This window comes from Myotis daubentonii, chromosome 2, assembly GCF_963259705.1.
Source record: "Myotis daubentonii chromosome 2, mMyoDau2.1, whole genome shotgun sequence".
NCBI classification, from domain to species: Eukaryota; Metazoa; Chordata; class Mammalia; order Chiroptera; family Vespertilionidae; genus Myotis; species Myotis daubentonii.
The window spans coordinates 222,300,080-222,314,849 of record NC_081841.1 but is presented as its reverse complement, the minus strand read 5'-3'; the positions used below and the strand labels follow the sequence as shown (position 1 = coordinate 222,314,849).

General features: G+C 53.0%; 1 long non-coding RNA gene across 1 annotated transcript in view; it reads left to right on the top strand.

Annotated features, from left to right (window-relative positions):
• Positions 1–12,489, top strand: part of LOC132228791 (uncharacterized) — a 49,844-nt gene extending 37,355 nt beyond the window's left edge. The window contains exons 2-3 of the long non-coding RNA XR_009451440.1: positions 11,557–11,686; positions 12,374–12,489. This is a non-coding gene — a long non-coding RNA (uncharacterized LOC132228791). The remainder of the gene's footprint in view (positions 1–11,556; positions 11,687–12,373) is intronic.
• The last annotated feature ends 2,281 nt before the right edge of the window (positions 12,490–14,770 follow it).

Here is a 14,770-nt window from a genome sequence, read left to right as displayed (position 1 = left end):
CTGCTCATGCAAAGGCCTGTGCCCTTTGTCTTAGGTCTATGCCAGCTGCCAGAGGTGTGTGTCCTCTATCTGAGGTCTATGCCCTCTGTATGAGGTCTGTGCCCTCTGTCTGAGGTTGTTGTCCACTGAGGACAAACTAAAGCTGAGGATGAGCAGCAGGGCTGTGAGTGGGGTTTCCTTGTGCCCAGAGAGCTGTGCAGAGCACCCATTTTCCCCCAAATAAGGTTCTTCCACTTCTCATTGTCACCAGAACACACGTGCTCTGTTCCACAAATACTAGCATCTGTTTAAGAAATAATCCACACTGAGCTCTGCCCTGGAGCCCTGAGCTGGTGCCTCCACTGCTCTATCCCCCGTAACTCCCAACGCCCAGGTTGGAAGATGGTAAGTTCTGGAGATGGACAGTGATGAAGGCTGCAACAATGTGAATGCCCTCAATGCCACTGTGCTGCACATTTAAAGACGGTTAAATCATCGGATTATATTATGTCTATCTGACTGCTACTGACTCTGAGTCAATGACATGGAAAGACATCCCAATGCGAAGAAGACATCCCTTGTGAACACACCTCTAGACATAGACTCTTAAACATTCAACAGAACAATGTCCAAGGGACAACCCAGGTTCAGCTGCCTGCTGCTCAAAAGCCAGTATTCAAAGGACAGGGTGTGATTGAAGAAAGCAGGTTTATTCAAGAGCCAGCAGCTTGAGAAGATGGGGGACTCTCACCCCAAAGATCATCTTTACTTTTTGATTTTCAATCCTCACCCCAGGACATGTTTCCATTGATAAGAGAGAGAGAGAGAGAGAGAGAGAGAGAGAGAGAGAGAGAGAGAGAGAGAGAGAAATGAGCCACCACCCATATGTGCCCCAGCCAGGGATGGAAACTGCCACCCATGTATGTGCCCTGCCTGGGAATCACACCACAACCTTAGGTACACAGGGCCACGACACAAGGACCATCATAACAGGTGAGGGCAGCAGGGGTGTGCAAGCAGGAAGAGGAAGGCAGACCAGGGAAAGCATAGGGTGCTGGGTGCTAGTCAGCACCATCTGCTTTGGTAACCACCTGGGACCCGGTCCGGGAGGCTCTGGCTTTCCTCTCCCTGCCATGAGAAAGCTACGCACTCCTATGGACAGTGCCATATATATTTGCCCAATTTGACAACAAATAGGCATTGTTTTGATTCATGCACAGCAGGCAGCTATTGCTGTCTTTGTTGTTGTGATGGTTTTACTGGACAATCGAAGGGAAATGAGGTCAGTTCCTCTGTCTAAAGAGTCAGCATGGCATGTTTTAGGAATTAGTGCAGCCACACCAGTTGAAAATCATTGCTTGAAGCCAACAGGCTGTTTATCTACAGCTACATGTGAATTTGCAGGTCATACTTTTTAAAAATTATATTTTTATTTATATTAGAGAGGAAGGGAGAGGGAGAGATGGAAACGTCAATGATGAGAGAGAATCATTGATTGGCTGCCTCCTGCAGGGCCCTACTGGGGATCTAGCCCAGAAACCGGGCATGTGCCCTGACCGGAAATCAAACAGTGACTTCCTGGTTCATGGGTTGAAGCCACAGGAACTACTTATAAGCATGTTGCTTTGGTAATGAAATGAGGAGGTGGTGATGTGTCCCAAGCCCTGCTCACCACCCTCGTCCTGAGCTTGCAGGCTGAGCAGTCTGGCCTGTGTCCCTTCTAACCTGGCTTTCCTTACCTCCTCAGAAAGGAGACACAGGGTTCATGTGGGTCCAAAGGAGCCGTGCTTTAAAAAAAGGTTTTCTTGTGGGAAAACAAGGCTTCCAAGAGGTTCTTATGGCTTTGTCTCCTCCTAGGCTCCAGGTCAAATTCAGCACCAGACACTCACTCTATAACATCTTACAATCTCCTGAGTGCGTTAGGGGCACCAGCAGTGGTAGCAGGACTCCCCTCCATCCCCCATCCCCGTCGGCGCACCAGCAGAGATCTAAGTGGGGTTTCCTTCTGACCAGAGAGCTGTACAGAGCACCCAGTTTGTCCCCAGATGAGGTTAATCCGCTATACACTGTCATCAGAACACATGTGCTCTGTTCCACAAATACTTATCCGCACTCAGCAGGTTCCATCCACAAATATTAAAACCTCTGAATGAGGAAACTTTCCTACCCACTTTCCAGATGGGCACCCTGAGGCATAACTGGAGTAAAGCCGTCATATCTGTCTGACAAAATGAGGGCCTGGACAGGGCACAGTGTCTGCAGCTGTCCTCACAGCTCCCTTCACCTGGTCCCCGGCCCTGGGCACAGTGCCCGAGGGTCCCCAGCTCACCTGGGCCCACCTGGGCGAAGAGCAGGCAGAGAGGCAGCAGCAGGATGTGGAAGAGCCTCATGCTGGCTGCCAGGCTGGGCGAGGGCAGGAGGAGGAGGAGGAGGCTTGCAGGCCCAGCCACAGGCTTCCAGAGGCCTCAGCGCCTCCCTATTTATAGGGGAGAGAGTTGCACAACCTCAGGGACTGATCTGCAGGGCGTGTCGAAATCAGGGAAATTCTCACAAGCAGCCCCTCCTGTGGTTCACCTGGGTCTGCCAGTCAGGTGGACGCACTCATCGTCCAGCTAAGGGGCAGCTCTGGCCTGGAGCCCTGAGGTGGCACCTCCTCTATGCCCACAATCCCTGCCAGGCTGGGAGTTCTGATGAGGTCCTGGAGAAGTTCTGGAGAAGGGGCTCATGCCCAGGCCCCTGGGTGGGAATGGCTCAGAGGGTCATGACAAGGGGCCTGGGCAACAGCGACCAGCAAGTCAGGTGTCAGCAAGCCAGCCTCGGAGTCCCCTCCTCCCGGGAACAGCCAAGCGGCTGTTTCATGGAACCCGTGGAAGTAGTTTCACCAGGAAGGCTGCTCTCTCACCTTCGCTTCTGCCGGGAACTTGCTCCTTCATTGGCCAACAGCAGCCTTTCTTTCTTTCTTCCTTTCTTTTTAAAAAATATGTTCTTGTTGATTTCAGAGAGGAAGGAAGAGGAAAAGAGATAGAAACATCCATGATGAAAGTGAATCCATGATGAGCTGCCTCCTTTACACTAGACACAGGGTATTGAACCTGCAACCCAGGCATGTGCACTGCCCGGGAATTAAACCTCAACCTCCTGGTTCATGGGTCGATGCTCAACCACTGAGCCACACCGGCTGCTTGTTGCCTGCATGTCACACAGACACCTGTAGAGTAGGTGGGATTGTTGTCTGTCTCTCCTACGAGGTCAATCTCGCCAATGGCACTTACATTCTAGGAGGCAAGGGGCCCTCCAATTTGTCTGAGGTGAATCAGAAAGACACAGACACTAACATCTGTGGAATGCACTGGGTCCCAGGTGGTGGCAATATGGAGGCAGGGAGGCATGTCCCCCGCCTGGCTCAGCCCAGACGACAGCCAGGTCCCATCAGGGGAAACCTTGAGGTTCACATGGAGGCAGAGAGGCCTCTCATCTCCCCTGAGATATGGCCTCCACATGACTACCACCTCCCCAACCACACATGGGCTCCCCACAGACCCACACGTGAAGGCACAGGCATGTGGTGAGGGGGCCATGGACAGCCACCACCTCTTGCTCATGGTTTCTCCACAGGGAGGGTCTCTACACAATCAATGAGCATCTTGGAATGAGGGGGCCAACAAAGGAGGAGCCAGTGATACTCAGAGGATCCAAAGGCACTAGCACCTTAAAAAATACGCTGTCCAGCAACTCAAAGGTGTGTCTGGCTGTTTAAGAGCAACATGGGGCATGTTCGTTACAACAGAGAAGCTGCCCCGTGTCCAGCAACTCCTCTGTCTCACTCTGTGTGACCTGGTGGGTTGATTGATGACACCTGGTTGTTGACCTCACTCAGCAGCAAAGGGAACCCTGTGCAGCACCTCCTGGCCTCATCTCTCCTGGGGGCCAGGCCTTGTTACCTCCCAGGCCACCTGCAGGTTTTGGCTCTCAGGGCTGACCACCCGTCACAGTGCAGCCCAGCCCACACTGGGCATTGGGACGTGGCTGAGTGAGTCAGAGGAACAAATCCGAGAGCACTAGGCTCCCGGGGAGTCTCTCTGATAAGGGAAAGCCCACACCACACCCAGGGACCCGCCAATAGAGAGGTGCCTATTGAGGGTTGGTTTCTGCCTGGACTGGACTGCACCCTGACTTCCTCTCATCCCCCCAATATCTGGCTGTGAGTCTCCAAACCAGTGCTCCAGTCTTTCTCCCTGCCTTGGGACTGGGGTCAATGAGAACTGATCTGCCCTGGTCCCCAAAGCCAGGCAAAGGGAAGTCAGACAAGTTGATTCCACTTCAGAGATGTCACCATAGCCCATTCATGGACCTTCTTCAGGGGGCAGAGAAACCAGAGACGCCCCCTGAAGCGCAGGAGAGCACCTGAGGTCACTGCCTAACTCCACCTGGTCTGGGGGTGCCCCCGCCAGCATCCAGAAACCTCCTCCACTAGACCCTGGGGTTACAGGGTCCTCCAATCTCCACCCATCATTCTCTTTTGTTTCCATAGCAACGCCTCTCACTGAATGCCCGCCTGCTTGCTCCCAGGCCTCACCTGGCAGCACCTGCGTCACCAACTCCCGAACTCAGAGCTGACATCTAACTGGACAGGAGTGAGGCTGCTCCTGACATGGAAACAGAGCAACCACGCCTCAGCTGGCCCCGTCCTAAGACTTCTGCCCAAAGGCTCCCAAAATGTTGAGCTGCTTACAGGACCCATGGAGAGATAGCATGTCTCTACCAGCGATGGCAAACCTTTTGAGCTCGGCATGTTACCATTTTTAAAAACCCTAACTTCACTCTGGTGCCGTGTCACATATAGAAATTTTTTGATATTTGCAACCACAGTAAAACAAAGATTTATATTTTGGATATTGATGTTATATATTTAAATGCCATTTAACAAAGAAAAATCAACCCAAAAAATGAGTTCACGTGTCACCTCTGACACGCGTGTCAAAGGTTCCCCATCACTGTTCTAGCCCATGTCTCCCCTCAGAGGAACATCATGGGCCCAGATAAGGCGTTGCCACTCCGCCAACCTGGGACTTTAAAATGTTTGATTTGTTCTGTGAAGTTTTTGAAAGAAACTTCCTGGTCAAAGGGGGAGATGAGGAAGGAGTGAAGATAGAGAATGTACAAATGGAGAGAGGAACAAGCTACTAAACTTATGGACGCGATGGAGGTCGCGGGAGGAGGCCATGGTTCTGCGCTTCCTGTATCCAGCCTGGGAGCGTGGAGGCTTGAACTTTCCAGCCCTGAGTCAGTGCCTGATTCTCATCAGTTCCTGCAGCTGCACCTTATCTCCAGATGGCCCCCTGATGACTCCCCTCTCCAGACTGCCTGCTGCTCATTATGCATGTCATCAAGCATGACCAGACCTCCTGGCGCCCAGCTTCCAGCCCTGCCCCCCTCACCTGGACTTCTCTCAGGGTTGCTCCACAGTTCCAGATGTGACAAGTGCTGAGGGTGGAATCTCTGTCTCATAGCAAACGGTGCTACCTGTCCCCATCAGCCCTAAAACCCACCGCTGGACACGTCAATCCCCTCACCTGAAAAACCTACATAGGTGTGGGCTGGCCAGGATGGTGGGCTTGGCTTGGCTGGAGGTGGCGAGACCAGGTGTAGGAGGTGGTGACAAAGGAAGGGGGTGCAAGCAGTCTGTCTAGCTTTTTCTGGAAGCACAGACTCTGTGAGCTAAAAGAAAGCTGGAGGGTTGCTTGGAGGAAGGTGCAGCCAAATCAGCTGGTACCGGTTTACTCATGGAGCTGAAGGGTCGGTCTGTGCCAGGGCTCCTGCTGGGTTTAGGGTTACTAAAATGAATAAGTTGTTCTGACTCTGGCTGGAAGGAAGACATCCCATTATGTCTCCGCCCATTACTTCTGGACGCTCCCTAACATTCCTCAGCCATTCCTTCTCTCATTGACCATCCCCTGAGCCTGTGGAGTGGGGCTGGTAGCCCCATCATCCCCAGGACCACACTTTCCAGATGAGGATGCTGAGGTGCAACAATGGGAGGCTGCCTGTGTGTGGGCCGGGCTGGATGGGGCTGAGGCCTCTGTGTCCTGGTCCAGCGACTGTCCCCTAATGCAGGAGGCAGATGGAGGACAGGTGGGGATGAAACAGAGCAGGTCTGGGCACAACAAGTGGGGAGGAGGTGCAGGGACAACAGGGAGGGTAGGAAGAATGAAAGGGTTAGAGGGGTGACCTTTGTGTGGGACACGTGGGTTCTGGAGGTCCCACCAGGTTGACAGTGAAGGAGGAGTTCACCCTGAAGTCACAGGTGGCTTCTGGGTAGTGAGTCCCTCAGTGCTGGGCCCCAGGACCAGGTGGGGTCAGGTCGACACTTCTGTCCCCATTGACCCTCTCCCACTCCTCCCCTTCCCAACCTTCCCTGCACTATTGTGTGTCCATGGGCTATGCACATCTGTAAATATAAAACCCTTACATGCAAATAGACCAAGCGGTAGAACAACAGAACAACCAGTTGCTATTTCATGTTCTGATCAACAGACCGTGTGAGAAGAACCTGGTGGGTGTTGGCTGTGACAGGATGGTGGAGCAGGTGACTGGGGCCCCAACCAAGGTGGAGCACCGGTCGCTGTCATCAGGTTGAGCCTCTGGTGGATACAGAAAATTATCTGCTCCCGCTTGCCATGGTCCTGCCCTGCACTCACACCTGCTGTGAGCACCTTCCCTGCTCTCACCTGCTGATAGCTGGAGCTGCCACTCGCACCTGCTGCCAGCGCCCAGTGTTGGCCCTGATCACATCGGCCATCAATGGGGGCAAGAGGTGGCAACCGGCCCCTATTGCCCATCAGGGCTTCTCCACCTCCCCCTGCTCCTGAGGGGCTATCTGTTCAGCAGCCACCAGTGGCACCCACTGACTGCACCAGCCTCACTCCCACGGAATGCAGGCACCAGGACCTATCGTTCCCGCCACCAGCAGGCATGAGTGGGGTCCAGTCATCAGCTTGGGGGAGTGGTGGTGGCGAGGTTGAATCAACTTGTCTGACTCCCATTTGCATGGCTTTGGGGAACAGGGCATATTCAGTTCTCAGTGACCCTGGGCCCAAGGAAGGGAGAAGACTGGAGCACTGGTTTGGAGACTCACAGCCAGATTAAGAGAATTGGGGGAATGAGAGGATGTCAGGGTGCAGTCCAGTCAAAGCAGAAACCAACCCTCAATCGGCACCTCACAGTCTGCGGGGTCCTGGTTGTGCTATGGGCTTGCCCTTATCAGAGAGACTCCACGGGACCCTAATGCTCTCGGATTTGCTCCTCTGACTCACTCAGCACATGTCCCAGAGCCCAGTGTGGGCCAGGCTACACTGTGCTGGGTGGTCTGCCCTGAGAGCCAAAACCTGCAGGTGGCCTGGGAGGTAACAAGCCCTGGCCCACAGGGGAGATGGGGCCAGGAGGTGCTGCATAGGGTTCCCTCTGCTGCTGAGTGAGGTCAACAACCAGGTGTCACCAATCAACCCACCAGGTCACACAGAGTGAAACAGAGGAGCTGCCAGACACAGGGCATAGGATGTTCACGGGGAGCTTCTCTGTTCTAATGAACATGCCCCACGTTGCTCTTAAAAAGCCAGACACACCTTTGAGTTGCTGGAAAGCGTATTTTTAAGGTGCCAGTGCCTTCGGATCCTCTGAGTATCGCCGGCTCCTCCTTCATTGGCCATTTCATCCCAAGATGCCCATTGATTTTGTAGAGACCCTTCCTGTGGGGATCAGGTGAGCAGGAGGGTAGGGGTTGGCTGTCCATCTCCCCCTCACCACAGGCCTGTGCCTTCACGTGTGGGTCTGTGGGGAGCCCATGTGGGGTTGGGGAAGTGGTAGTCATGTGGAGGCCATATCTCTGGGTAGATGAGAGGCCTCTCTTCCTCCATGTGGCCTCCAGGTCTCCCACCATCAGGGACCTGGCTGTCGTCTGGGCTGAGCCAGGTGGGGGACATGCCTCCCTGCCTCCCTATTGCCACCACCTGGGACCCAGTGCATTCCACAGATGTTAGTGTCTGTGTCTTTCTGATTCACCTCAGACAAATTGGAGGGCCCCTTGCCTCCTAGAATGTAAATGCCATTGGCGAGATTGACCTCGTAGGAGAGACAGACAACAATCCCACCTACTCTACAGGTGTCTGTGTGACATGCAGGCAAGAAGGAGCATGTGGGCCAGCCGGTGTGGCTCAGTGGTTGAGCGTCGACCCAAGAACCAGAAGGTTGAGATTTAATTCCCAGGCAGTGCACATGCCTGGGTTGCAGGCTCAATACCCCATGTGGAATGTACAGGAGGCAGCTCATCAATGATTCTCTCTCATCATGGATGTTTCTATCTCTGTCCCCCTCTCCCTTCCTCTGTCTTAAATCAATAAAAAATATTTTGAAAACAAGAAAAAAAAGAAAGAAAGGCTGGTGTTGGCCAATGGAGAGAAAGTTCCTTGCAGAAGCAATGGTGGGAGAGCAGCCTTCCTGGTGAAACTGCTTCCCCAGATTCCATGAAACAGCCGCTCGGCTGTTCCTGGGAGGAGGGGACTCAGAGCCCGGCTTTCTGGCAGCTGGCTTGCTGGTCACTGTTGCCCAAGGCCCCTTGTCACGACCCTCTGTGCCATTCCCACCCAGGGGCCTGGGCATGAGCCCCTTCTCCAGAACTTCTCCAGAACCCCATCAGAACTCCCAGCCTGGCAGGGATTGGGGGCATAGAGCAGCTCAGGTGCCACCTCAGGGTCTCAGACCAGAGCTCACCACCCTCAGCTGAACCATGAGTATGTCCACCTGACTTACAGACACAGGTGAACCACGGGAGGGGGCTGTTTGTGAGAATTTCCCTGATTGCGACACGCCCCGCAGATCAGTCCCTGAGGTTGTATAACCCTCTCCACTATAAATAGGGAGGCCCTGCGGCCTCTGGAATCTGTGGCTGTGCCTGCAAGCCTCCTCCTCCTCCTGCCCTCGCCCAGCCTGGCAGCCAGCATGAGGCTCTTCCACATCCTGCTGCTGCCTCTCTGCCTGCTCTTCGCCCAGGTGGGCCCAGGTGAGCTGGGGACCCTCGGGCACTGTGCCCAGGGCCGGGGACCAGGTGAAGGGAGCTGTGAGGACAGCTGCAGACACTGTGCCCTGTCCAGGCCCTCATTTTGTCAGACAGATATGATGGCTTTACTCTAGTTATGCCTCAGGGTGCCCATCTGGAAAGTGGGTAGGAAAGTTTCCTCATTCAGAGGTTTTAATATTTGTGGATGGAACCTGCTCAGTTTGGATTATTTCTTAAACAGACAAGAGCACGTATGTTCTGGTGACTGTGTGAAGCAGAGGAACCTTATTTGGGGACACATTGGATGCTCTGCACAGCTCTCTGGGCAGAAGGAAACCCCACTTAGAGCCCTGCTGCTCATCGTCACCTTTGGTTTGGCCTCTGTAGGCACCAACCTCAGATGAAGGGCACAGACCTCAGATGGAGGGCACAGACCTTTGCATGAGCAGCCCCAGAGGCCAATGGGGGTGAAATTCCTGGGAGGGCACCGTCTCTGCAGTGCCCTGGGAAGGGCTTTGTGTCCTGCAGTTACATTAGCTGTGAGCCAGGAGGCTGACATGTTTTCATTGCATCCTCACAGGTGCTGCCCTCCTCGCGAATCTGATCCCTAGGAGTCCCAAGTGCTCCCACGAGGGGGGAATCTGCTATCTCTACCCTTGCCCAGATGGCACTGAGGAGATTGCAATGTGCTACAGAGCAAATGCCAGGTGCTGCATTTGAGCTGGAGCCTCGGGGGAGACAACGCCACAGGAAGCTCTTGTAACACTTGTTTTCCTAGAAGAAAACCTTTTTTTAAAGCACGGCATTTCAGGTCCAGGGGATTTGACCACCTTGGAGGAAAGCCACAGCCTCCTGGACCAGGTCCTAAGTGGTTACCAGAGCAGATGGTGCTGACTGGAACCCAGCACCCTCTGCTTCCCCTGGTCTGCCTTCCTCTTCCCGCTATTACACCCCTGCTGTCCTCATATGTTAGGATGGTCCTTGGGCCCTGGCCAGTGGCTCAGCTGCTTGGAGCCTGGTCCTGTTGACCTAGGATTGTGGTTGATTCCCAGGCAGGGCACATACCTGGGTGGCAGTTCCCATCCCTGGTTGGGTGCATATGGAAGGTGGCTGATTGATGCTTCTCTCTTTTTCTCTCTAAAATCAATGCAAACATGTCCTGGATGAGGATTGAAAAACAAAGAAGTAAAGATGATCTTTGTGGTGAGAGTCCCCCATCTCCTCAAGCTGCTGGCTCTTGAATAAACCTGCTTTCCTCCATCACACCCTGTCCCTTGAGTACTAGCTTTCGAATGGCAGGCAGCTGAACCTGGGTTGGTGTCCCCAGGACATTATTCTGTCGAATGTTAAGTATCTGTGCCTGGAGGTGTGTTCACAGAGGGACGTCGTCTTCACATTGGGATGTCTTTCCATGTCTTTGGCTCAATGTCAGTTGCCGTCAGATAGAGGTAATGGAATCTACTGGTTTAAGCGTCTTTAAATGTGCAGCACAGTGGCATTGAGGGCATTCACATTATTGCAGCCTTCACCACTGTCCCTCTGCAGAACATTACATCTTCCAAAGAGCAGCTCTGTTCTTATTAAACACTCACTCCCCCATTAACCCTGGGCCCTGGCCACCATCGTTCCACTTTCTGTCTCTGACTTTGATGACTCCAGGAACGTCATCTATGTGGAATCGTACGGCATTTGTGCTTCTGTGCCTGGCTTATTTCACTCTTCATGACTTCTCTTTGTTGATCCGTGTTGCAGCATGGGTCAGAACTTCCCTCTTTCCAAGGCTGAATAGTATTTCTAGGTGGATAGGGGAGGCATGGACACATGAGACCCTGGAGCTCAGTCACAGATCACTTAGCTGACACGACAGCAGGTCCTTTCACGTGTCCACACTCCAATTCACAGCTTCCACAATGGGGTCACTTCTCCTCCAGCACCTGTCCCATCCAGTCACCCTGACAGAATCCCTCCTGCTCCTTAGCTGCTGCCCAGGGCACATTAACCCCTTCTGACTGGCTCAGAAACTGCTGTTGGTAAGGGGACTTTTCAGCCCAGGGTCCGTGCACCAGGCCCGCGGGGTTGCATGGTCTCTCTCCTTCTCTGTGACTTGCTCTTTTTGTTCCCTGGTGCTGTGAGATGGCCGGGAGACCAGGTCACCTATCCCGAAGGATGCCTACTGTTCTGGTGATGACTGATTGCATCCCTGAGCTGTAGTTTTACTTGTTTTTCTAACTTCTGTATTTCCTGTAAGGTGTTAGACCTAGAGACTCGATGAGTTTCAGGTTCAGCCAGACTTTGGGCCAGACTCTTTCCTGGGTGGTCCTTGTTGCATCGCACTACATCCCACAGGGATTCACCCCGAGTGGGGACAAGCCTTTTCTCGGAGCTGGACTGGAACCAGCAACTACGCTCAATTTTCCATTCCCCCTCACCCCTCCTGGGGCTCTTCACCTAACGAGTTTTGTTTTGTTTTTGTTAATCCTCACCAGAGGCTATTAACATCTAATATTATTCTGTATTCGTGTCAGGTGTACAGGATAGTGATTAGACAACCCTTCCTTTACCCCATGTCCCCGATATTTGCAGCCCCCGCCTGGCACTGTCCATAGCACTCCGGAGCTTTCCCAGGGCAGGGAGAGGCCATGAAGACCTCATGGGGTAGCTCAGTCACTGAGACTGCCTAATGATTTTCTTTAGAAAGAGTGAAAAGGAGGGAGAGAGAGAGAGAGAGAGAGAGAGAGAGAGAGAGAGAGAGAGAGAGAGAGAAGGAGGAGTGACCGATGTGAGAGAGACGCATCAATTGGTTGCCTCCCCTACCCACCCAGACCTGGGCCAGCTAACCCAGGAACATACTTGTGCTTGGCTGGTAATCAAACCCATGAGCCTTTGATGTGAGGGTCGGTGCTCACCAAGGGCTTTAAAGCAACCACTGAGCACTGTTTGGGGTCCGTGATGTCACTCAGGGGTGTTCTCATCCCACCTCCCTTGCTTCCTCCATCAGCTGGGAGGTTCTATAAGGAAGGTGTGTCCTTCATGCAGCTATTGTTTACTGGGGTGAGGCATCTAGAGGTTGATAGCATGCCTGCCGTTTCCTCACAAGACAGAGTGGCCCCAGGATTGCTTACCTTTTTAAAATTTTTCCCAATTAAAAATTATTTTATTAAAATTGTTTTCAATTACAGTTTACATCCAATATTATTCTGTATTTGTGTCAGGTGTACAGCATAGGGGTTAGACAACCCCTCCTTTACCCCATGTCCCCGATATCTGCAGCCCCTGCCTGGCACTGTCTATAGGATTCTGGGGCTTTCTCAGGGCAAGGAGAAGCCGTGGAGACCTCATGAGGTAGCTCAGTCACCAAGGCTGCCCGAGGGCAGGTGAGCTGCCAACACCTGAACTGACATTACCTCTCTGTCTCCTGCCCCAACAGGGGGTGGTGTGTCTAAACTGACCCGGAGGGCTGGGTGAGAGAAAACATCTGTACGACATGGAAGTTCATTCATGCTTACAACCTAGCGATGCAGAGGGGGTGACAGGGGCCTGTGATGGGCCGTCAGCAGTGCCCCCTCTATTTGATGCACATGTATTCTGGGCTCCTGGGGACCTGAACCAAGAGGAGGCCAGCACCTGTGAGGAGGCAAAGAAGAAACATGAGGCTTCTGGCTGGCAGCCAACGTGACTTCAAGACACTTGATGACACAGCCCTTCTCAGAGCATTGCATAGATGGTGCCTCCCAGGACCTTCGCCCCACTGACCTCTGGGCTGCTCATGCAAAGGCCTATCCCCTCCATCTGAGCTCTGTGACCTCTGCCTCAGGTCTGTGCCCTCCATCTGAGCTCTGTGACCTCTGCCTCAGGTCTGTGCCCTCCATCTGAGGTCTGTGCCCTCTACCTGAGGTCTGTCTCCTCCGTATGAGGTCTGTGCTCTCTGCCTAAGGCTGGTGCCCACTGAGGCCATACCAGAGCTGAGGATGAGCAGCAGGGCTGTGAGTGAGGTTTCCTTGTGCCCAGAGAGCTGTGCAGAACATCCAGTTTGTCCCCAAATAAGGTTCCTCTGCTTCACACTGTCACCAGAACACACCTGCTCTGTTTCACAAATACTCATGTCTGTTTAAGAAATAATCTGCACCCATCAGGTTTCAAACCATAAACATTAAAACCTCTGCATTAGAAACTTTCTTACCCACTTTCCAGATGGGCACCTTGAGGTGTAACTGGAAGTTGTCATATCTGTCTGACAGAATGAGGGTGTGGACAGGGCACAGTGTCTCTGGCTGCCATCAGCCCCTCACCCAGTCTGGCCAGGCAAGCCAGGGGGAACCCCCACCCTGAAGGGGGTGTGGCCAGCCTAAAAATGGCCTTCAGTCCCTCACCCAGGCTGCCCAGGCACCCCATCGGGACCCCCATATTGATCCGGGACACCCTTCAGGGCAAACCAGCCGGGCCCCACCCATGCATCAGGCCTCCATCCTATATAATAAAAGGGTAACATGCAAATTGACCCTAACAGCAGAACGATTGGGAATGACTGGTCACTCTCATACACACTGACCACCATGGGGCAGATGCTCAATGCAGAAGTTACCCGCTGGTGGTCAGTGCGGTTCCACAGGGGGAGCTCTGCTCAGCCACAAGCCAGGCTGATGGCCGCCAGCACAGCAGTGGTGGTGGGAGCCTCTCCTGCCTCCTCAGCAGCACTAAGGATGTCTGACTGCAGCTTAGGCCTGCTCCCCACTGGCAAGTGGACATCCCCTGAGGGCTTCTTGGCTGCCAGAGGAATTTCTGAATGCCAGCTTAGGCCCTATCCAAACGGGGAGCAAGCCTAAGCCAGCAGGTGGACATTTCCTAAGGGGTCCCATACTGCGAGAGGGCACCGGCCGGGCTGAGATACCCCCCACCCCCCGAGTGCACAAATATTTGTGTCCTGGGCCTCTAGTCTATCTATATAAAATCCCATTGACCAGGCCTCTAGTCTATATATATATAAAAGCCAGCAGAAAGACCTGAACGACTGGTCGACCAATAGCTATGACATGAACTGACCACCAGGGGGCAGACACTCAATGCAGGAAATGCTCCCTAGTGGTCAGTGCACTCCCACAGCAGGAGCAGCCACTCAGAGGGTGGGTCCACAGCTGCTCAGATGACTGGGATCAGCAGTGCTCCCACAGCAGTCTGATCCCTGCAGGCCACACCCCCTCAGCACTTCAGGAATCTGTGCACTGGGCATCTAGTCATATAACAGTGACGGTGATAATTAGAGTGGTCACCCCACCCCTTTTCCCCCAAAAGTGGATAAAGAATGGTGACTCTTGCATTGGGTGGTATCTTAATTTTTTTAATTTACTTTTTATTCCCAATCTACTAGATGCTTTATTATTATTGTTGTTTAAAGTATTACATATGTCTCCTTTCCCCCCAATCCCCTCTTCCCTGGCCACTCCCACCCCTGAGGGTCACCTCCCACCACCCCAGTATCTGTATCCATTGGTTGTGCTAATATGCATGCATACAAGTTTTTTGATTGTCTCTAACCTTCCTGCCCAAACCCCCTCCCACCCCTTCGTTCTCCTGCCATTTGTCTCTGGATCTATTTTTGTTCATCATTTTATAGTGATCATTATATCCAACATATGAGTGAGATCATGTGATATTTATCTTTCTCCTACTGACTTATTTCGCTTAGCATAATGTTCTCCAGTTCCATCCATGCTATTGCAAATGGCAAAAGTCCTTTTTTTA